Source organism: Penaeus chinensis, chromosome 10 (assembly GCF_019202785.1).
Source record: "Penaeus chinensis breed Huanghai No. 1 chromosome 10, ASM1920278v2, whole genome shotgun sequence".
Lineage (NCBI taxonomy): Eukaryota > Metazoa > Arthropoda > Malacostraca > Decapoda > Penaeidae > Penaeus > Penaeus chinensis.
The window spans coordinates 5283062-5291242 of record NC_061828.1 but is presented as its reverse complement, the minus strand read 5'-3'; the positions used below and the strand labels follow the sequence as shown (position 1 = coordinate 5291242).

General features: G+C 36.8%; 1 non-coding gene across 1 annotated transcript; it reads right to left on the bottom strand.

Annotated features, from left to right (window-relative positions):
- Positions 1–1444: 1444 nt before the first annotated feature.
- On the bottom strand, positions 1445–1526 carry Trnas-aga. Its single transcript has one exon. It is a non-coding gene; the product is annotated as a tRNA-Ser (tRNA).
- Positions 1527–8181: the final 6655 nt, after the last annotated feature.

The window sequence follows — 8181 nt, the reverse complement described above, 5'->3', positions numbered from 1 at the left end:
GCATAATATAAACAAAAACAGCATCATCGTTACAGTAATATTAATACCATTATTTACTGTTATCATTATTATTATCTTTATTATCACAAGGCTTGTCATTATTAATCTCAAAAGTCGATTACTTTTCAATCAGTGCAGAAGCAAATCCATCTAGCAATAATTTCACCCCGAGTTTTATCGCAAATTGCAATAGAAATCGGTGCAGTCCAATCGGCCTTGCAGTTAAATGGCCGGTGATAGTCGAACATCTAAATAATGAAGGCTAATTGGTAAGTGCCTCTCAACATGTAGTATTTTTGGAATGGACATCCTCTGCAGTAATTCATCAAAATTGTATTTTTCCCCGTTATTGTACGAACATTCTGGCGTTCGTCGTATTATATACACAGTGTATTTATACCAAAACATATCATATAATAATAAAATACAAAACAAAAATAAAAGAGGTGTGACATAGTCTGTGTGTGAAGGTTCCGTAATTCGGAACGGAATGCTCGCTAATATGGATTTCCCTTCTAGTGTTTCAGAAGTCTCATCTTGATCTATCTCGCCGCCTTGGCCTGGAAATGGCGTTTACGATGCATCTGAAACCACGTCAAATGAGGTATTCATATGAGGCGGAAGTTAGCGTAGAAACGGTCACTGAGGCAAAGAATATCTCGAGACCTCAGTAGCGGGTCTCAGTCCCGAGTTCCCGCTGAAGCACCATTTTCTGTAATGACGCTTCTTATGCACTTTCTTCTGTTTGGCTTTTACGGTATTCTGAGAAGCCGATCCTGAAAGAACCAAAAGAAGGATCAAGAGGCAAGGATAATGAAGACAAATGGAGAGCAAAGAGCGATTCTAAGTGTGCAATTCCTCTTGTACAACTTTCATGGATAACCTTAAAGTTTTGTGGTTTAAGAACACAAACTGGATTTACCGGCGTCTCTTCATCAAAGTCTGATCAGATTAACATCAGTGGATTTAACTTTTTTCTGTTTCAGAAAACGTAAATGAATGAAAGAATTGTTTAGTGGAAATGTACCTAACATTTACATGGGGATAATTCAATATTCAAAACTTGATAAGGATATTGATCATATTTTAATCATATATATACGTGAATGCATGCATACATACATACATACATACATACATACACACACACATACATAAATACATACATACATACATACATACATGCACACATACATACATACATATATACATACGTACATACATATATAGATGCATGTGTATATATTTACATATCTATATACACACATATGTATATGTGTATATATATATATATATTGTACATGTTTGTATGTGTATCTTTATATATATACTATATACATACATATGTATATATACATATACATACACACATACATACATACATACATTTGCATACATATTAATAAAGAAGAAGACAAAATATATATTCACATTATAAACAGGTCGCAGTGAGTAGGATTCGAACCTACGCGGGAAGATCCCATCTGATTTCTAGTCAGACGCCTTAACCACTCGGCCATCACTGCTTTTGAAATCATAAGGCAACGTGATATCTACTAAATTATATACTGTATACTTCTGCCAATACAAGATGAAGTCATTTTCAAAATCATAGAAAATTATTACCTGAGCACAATTCTACGGATACTCTGAACCAGTTTTCAAATATAAGCGAACACTTGTACATTATATCTCAGAGTGCCATGTGATACAGCCTTTCAGGCCACCTAGCATGAGGTACGGAGAACTATGTAACTACTTCATATCATCTGATGTTTTAGAAGATATACTTATGTTGTATCCTAAATTTGGAATGTAGTATCACATAACCGCATATCAAATGTATTAATGCTTTTCCACGCCCAAGCTATATGCCGGCGTGGCAGATGAGTGGATAAAGGACTGTGTAATTGTTCCTTTCCTTAAACTGATAAAGTACTCATAGCAATGTTATAGGCTAAAATTCAAATGTAATGTTATGACCATGCATTAAATGTACCACAGCTTGCCCACGCCTGTGCAGTTAGCCAGGGTAGTAAATAAAGGACTAAACTAAACTCTGCATATAAATGACGTTGAGCTAGATCTCTGCCATCAATACAAATACCTCGGGGTGATTGTTAATGAGTCAGAGTTCATTAGAAACCTGGAGAAAAGGCTGTGGCAGCGGCTGAAGTCACTTAGGACACTTGCCGGCAAAGACCATGGTATTAATGTCAATATTGCGAGACTCTTTTACTTGTCATACATAAGGTCGGTCATAGATTATCATGCATTGCACCTAGTATTGTTCAAGAATCAGAGTTGACTAGTCTAGAAAGTGACAAAATGAAGCCATGAGGATCATTCTTGGTGCCCCTAGAACAACAAGGATTGTGAATAGATTGAGAACAGAACTTAATTTGCCTTCTGTTTATGAAAGAATATTATACATAAATACCACATTTAGTGTCAAATCAATTAGAGAACCCCTCCATTGTACAGAGTTCCAAAGACAACTAAAACACAGAATAGAAGAGCCTAACTTTGAATGACAATACCGATTCATACTCAAATCCATGGGTATAAGTGACACTTAGCTCAGCTGAACATACCCATAACTAAGACCCTACATGGACGTTCTGTACTACCGTGGAAAATGTCGGACCTAAGTGTATATTATATAACTGCCCCCCAAAAAGACAGTGTCCCCCCTGCTATACTTAAGCAGTATGCATTTGCAATTATAAATGAACATCTAGAAACTCTGTCCAATGCATATGATGCTACACTGACGGATCCTTGCAGTCTGGGAGCAGAGCAGGATGCGCTTTTGTTGTAAATAAAAACAATATTTTGCAGCACCAGGATTGTAGGAGGGTTCATGACTGGGGTAGCACTACGCAATCTGAGTTGGCAGAAATACTCATGGCCACCGAATTTCTATTGAATCAAGGCTCAGGGGTCATTTTCTGCGATTCACAGAGTGCTCTCCAGGCTCTGAACACTCTAGACAAAGGTGTGGGAAATATTGCAAATGACATCAGGATAAACATGTATCGTGCAAAAGAACGTTTTGTGTGGATTCCATCGCATGTTGGAATCCCTAGGCATGATCATGCTGATCGCCTAGCAAAGTCAGCATGTGACAAACAAAGTGTGGATATAGATCGTGGGATACCTCTTTCTAGGATTTTATATATCATTAAAGCTTCCTTCAGAGAGGACATGACTGAGTTGATTAATTCTCAACGCCCTGAAAACTGTAGCATAAAGCACTATGACCTGTTTAAGTAAGATTCCTTCATCTATGGTTTATATAAAACAAGAACGATACAGTGTGATGTTGTGACTGCAAGAATCAGGCTTGGATATAGATTATATTGTCAGGTCAGTACAGTTTGTAATGTCGAAGAAACTAAGTGTAAACTGTGTGATGAAGAATATAAGCGAACACTTGTACATTATATCTCAGAGTGCCATGTGTTACAGCCTTTCAGACCACCTAGCATGAGGTACCGGGAACTATGTAACTACTTCATATCATCTGATGTTTTAGAAGATATACTTATGTTGTATCCTAAATTTGGAATGTAGTATCACATAACCGCATATCAAATGTATTAATGCTTTTCCACGCCCAAGCTATATGCCGGCGTGGCAGATGAGTGGATAAAGGACTGTGTAATTGTTCCTTTCCTGAAACTGATAAAGTACTAATAATAATGTTATAGGCTAAAATTAAAATGTAATACCACTATGTAATGTTATGATCATGCATTAAATGTACCACAGCTTGCCCACGCCTGTGCAGTTAGCCAGGGTGGTAAATAAAGGACTAAACTAAACTAACGTATTTGTTCTCTCAGGGCGTAGCAGTCAGCACTGTTTTGCAGAGTACTTAACAAACTCAAACCCAGGCATGAGTAACTAGCTAGCTTTGATATTCAGGGAAAACTGTTAACAAGGATTCAAATGTATCTATCGAATCGATCGGCTCAGGTTCTCTTCAGAGGCATTAAGAGCACTCATACAAGCGTATTTGAACTCGGCACACCTCAGGGAGGCGTACTTAGTCCCCTACTATTTAATATCCTAATACATAGATAACTAGGCGATAAACCACTTGAGGGCAATGACTTCATTATTTGCTATGCCGATGATATTTGTACAAAATCTTCATCCGAGGAGAGAGTGCAAGAGATTCTAGATATACTTTCAGCAAGGGCTATTGAGTGTGTATTGATAATCTCGACTGAAAAAACCAAGGCACTTAACCCAAAGACAGTCCCTCTGCCAAGGTCTCATATAAATGACATCTTTGTCACCAGTACAAATACCTCGGGGTGACTGTCAATGATTTAGAGTTCATCAGAAACCTGAAGAAAAGGCTGTGGGAGCGGCTGAAGCAGTTGGCAAAGACCATGGTATCCATGTCAATTTTGCGAGACTTTTACTTGCCATGCATACGGTCAGTCATAGATTATCATGCGTTGCACCAAGTATTGTTCAAGGACTCAGCGTTGACTAGTTTAGAAAGTCTATAAAATGAGGCCATGAGGACCTTGCCGACGGGTACGACGGGTAGACACGTGCTATGCCCACTGTTAGTACTTGTTTGATTGTTTTTACACATAGATGGCTATACTTGTACTAAGTCACCAATGAGCCAGTTAGGAGTACTGCCCGTCTCGCCCGTTCACCCTTTTCTTTGATTTACGAAATATTTTACATTATCTTATTTTGCTGTTACTAATATTAAAAAACATTATAATAATTATAATGTTTATAATAAAAATTACACCATCGATATCCATAGCACTAGTAAAAAACACGTTTTTCCCGCCAATTCAAATCACGTATGGTCACAAGGTCTATTAATTGACTCCTTTGTGGCTAAGCACTAGCAAAGCCATCTATGAGCAGACATTTCACAAAAAATATAGAAAATGGGCACAGCATTTTCCCCATTTTTTGTTCATTTTCCCCGACGGCATTGGGTTAAAACAACAAGGATTGTAAACATGATAACAGAACTTAATTTACCTTCTGTTTACGAAAGAATATTATACATAAATACCACATTTAGTGTCAAACCAATTAGAGAACCCCTCCATTTTACAGAGCTCCAAAGACAACTAAAACACATAATATAGGACCTAACTTTAAATGACAACACCGATTCATACTCAAATCCATGGGTACAAGTAACATGTAAACACTTAGCTCAGCTGAACATACCCATAACTAAGACCCTGCATGGGCGTTCTGTTCCACCTTGGAAACTGTAGCTGCTATACCTAAGCAATATGCACTTGCAATTATAAATGAGCATTTTGAAACTCTTAATGCTACACTGACGGATCCTTGTAGTCTGGGAGCAGAGCAGGAGGTGCTTTTGTTTTATATAAAAAAACAATATTTTGCAGCACCAGGATTGTAGACGGGTTCATGTCTGGGCTAGAAATACGCAAACTGAGTTGGCAGGAATACTCATGGTCACCGAATTATTATTGAATCAAGACTCAGGGGTAATTTTCTGCGATTCACAGAGTGCTCTCCAGGCTCTGAACACTCTAGACAATGACATCAGGATAAACGTATGTCGTGCAAAAGAACGAGGCCATGGTACACGTTTTGTGTGGATTCCGTCGCATGTTGGAATCATCATGTAACAAGCAAAGTGTGGATATAGATCTTGGGGTACCTCTTTCTAGGATTTTATACATCATTAAAGCTTCCTTCAAAGAGGACTTGACTGAGTTGATTAATTTTCAACGCCCTGAAAACTGTAGCATAAAGCACTATAACCGGTTTACACAAGATTCATTCATCTATGGTTTATATAAAGTAAAAACAAGACAGTGTGATAATGTGGCCGCAAGAATCAGACTTGGATATATATTATATTGGCAGGTCAATACAGTTTATAATGTCGAAGAAACTATGTGTAAACTGTGTGATGAAGAATATAAGCGAACACATGTACATTATATCTCAGAGTGTCATGCGTTACAACCTTTCAGACCACCTAGCATGAGGTACGGAGAACTATGTCACCATTTCATATCATATGATGTCTTAGAAGATATACTTATGTTGTATCCTAAATTTGGAGTGTAGTATCACATGACCGCATATCAAATGTAGCAATGTCTTTCCACGCCCAAGCTGTACGCCGGCGTGGCAGATGAGTAGATAAAGGGCGGTGTAATTGTTCCTTTTCTTGAACTGATACAGTACTTATCATAAAAATGTTATTACCAAAAAAGCAAATGTAATAGCACTGCGTCAGATGTACCACAGTTTCCCAAGCCTGTGCAGTTAGCCAGGTTGGTAAATAAAGGACTAAACTAAACTAACTAACGTGTAATTGTGTTATATTCTAGATTTGTAGAATCATATTATAGTGTAACAGTATTTGGATGCTGTATATATGTGTGTATGTATATCTATCTATCTATCTACCTATCTATCCATCTATCTATATATGTTATGTAGACACACACACACACACACACACACACACACACACACACACACACACACACACACACACACACACACATATATCTGGGTATATATATGTGTATATTTGTGTATACATATATGTATATATATGTATAAATACATATGTGTATATATATATATGTACGTATATATATATATATATATATATATATATATACACACCATATATATATTCATATTACACACTGACATACACACACATACTCACATACATACACACACACACACACATACACAAATACACACACACACACACACACACACACACACACACACACACACACACACATATATATGTGTATATACATATGTGTATATATATATGTGTGTGTGTGCATATGAATATATATATATATATATATATATATATATATATATATATATATATATGTATGTATGTATGGAATATGTATATGTATATATATGTGTTTATACGCGTACGCATATACACTAAAACAAACACACACACACACTGCGCCGTAACCCAGTCCTCCTCGCCACCAGCCCGTCGCCTCGCCAGCGGTTCCGCCCCCCCCCCCCCCACACTTCCCCTTCGCTACCCAGCCTCCCTGTCCTTCAGCCTTTCCCCCGTAGCCGGAAGTCCCAAGAGTCGCTTTAATTTGAAAATCCCTACACTCAATGCGAACGCAAAGAATTAGCATTTAGAATATTTGGCTTTTGGCATTTGATTTATCCTCACTTTCGCCGCCTCATATTTCTCCCCCGCGCGCCCTCACGATCCAGGGGCTTTCGGCCAGGAATGCAGATCAGCCCGCGCTCCAGATACGAAGGAGAGAAGGTAGGTCTTCTGGAATGAGTGCTTTGGCTCTTAATGAATAAGGGAAAATGTAGATATTTCGATCTGTATCTGGAATAGGAAAATTTATATAAGAAAGTTCCACATTCAAGATATTTCAACAGAATGTAACTCATATAGAATAAGAGTGCTTTGGGACATAATTATTAAGGGTAAGTATATATATATATATATATATATATCTCGGTATGTATTCGGTACAGAAAGAAATGACAAACGTATACCCTCACGATTTTAAAAGAAAATATAGTTATTTTAGGAGTTAAAGTATACGTAGATTTGAATGTTTATAAGAAATATTAAGAATTATGGGAAACACGAAAATACGCACTCGAGATATTAAGAAAAAAAGGTTTATTTCGTTTAGCAATTAAGGTGTTTTTTTTTGTAGAAACTGCAGCCCGTACTCGAGACGAAAGTGTAGTTCCTGTAGAATAAGATCCTTGTGTTTGTTTTTATGTTGATAAAGGATAGGGGTAAGTATAGATTCGGTTGTGTATTTGCGATAGATTAACGTCCATAATCGAAATCATAGTAAGATTCAAATATATAGAAATATAAACTATAAAGTTTGACGCTCGAAGTTTTAAGATAAATATTATTTCAATAATGATAAGACGACCGTTTTGCATATACAAGATGGACAAAATAAAATACGATTGAACTTTTGTTTTCATTATTATAATATATGAATAGAAGGGTTTGACGTAGATTCAAATGTATATAGAAAGAGTGTGGTAGCGCTATTATAATATAATTAATGTAAAGTTAATTTCGGATTACTCGGAACGGATCTATTCGCAATATTGTTTTTAAATTAGTATGCAGAATTAATGTGTAACTTCTTCAAATAC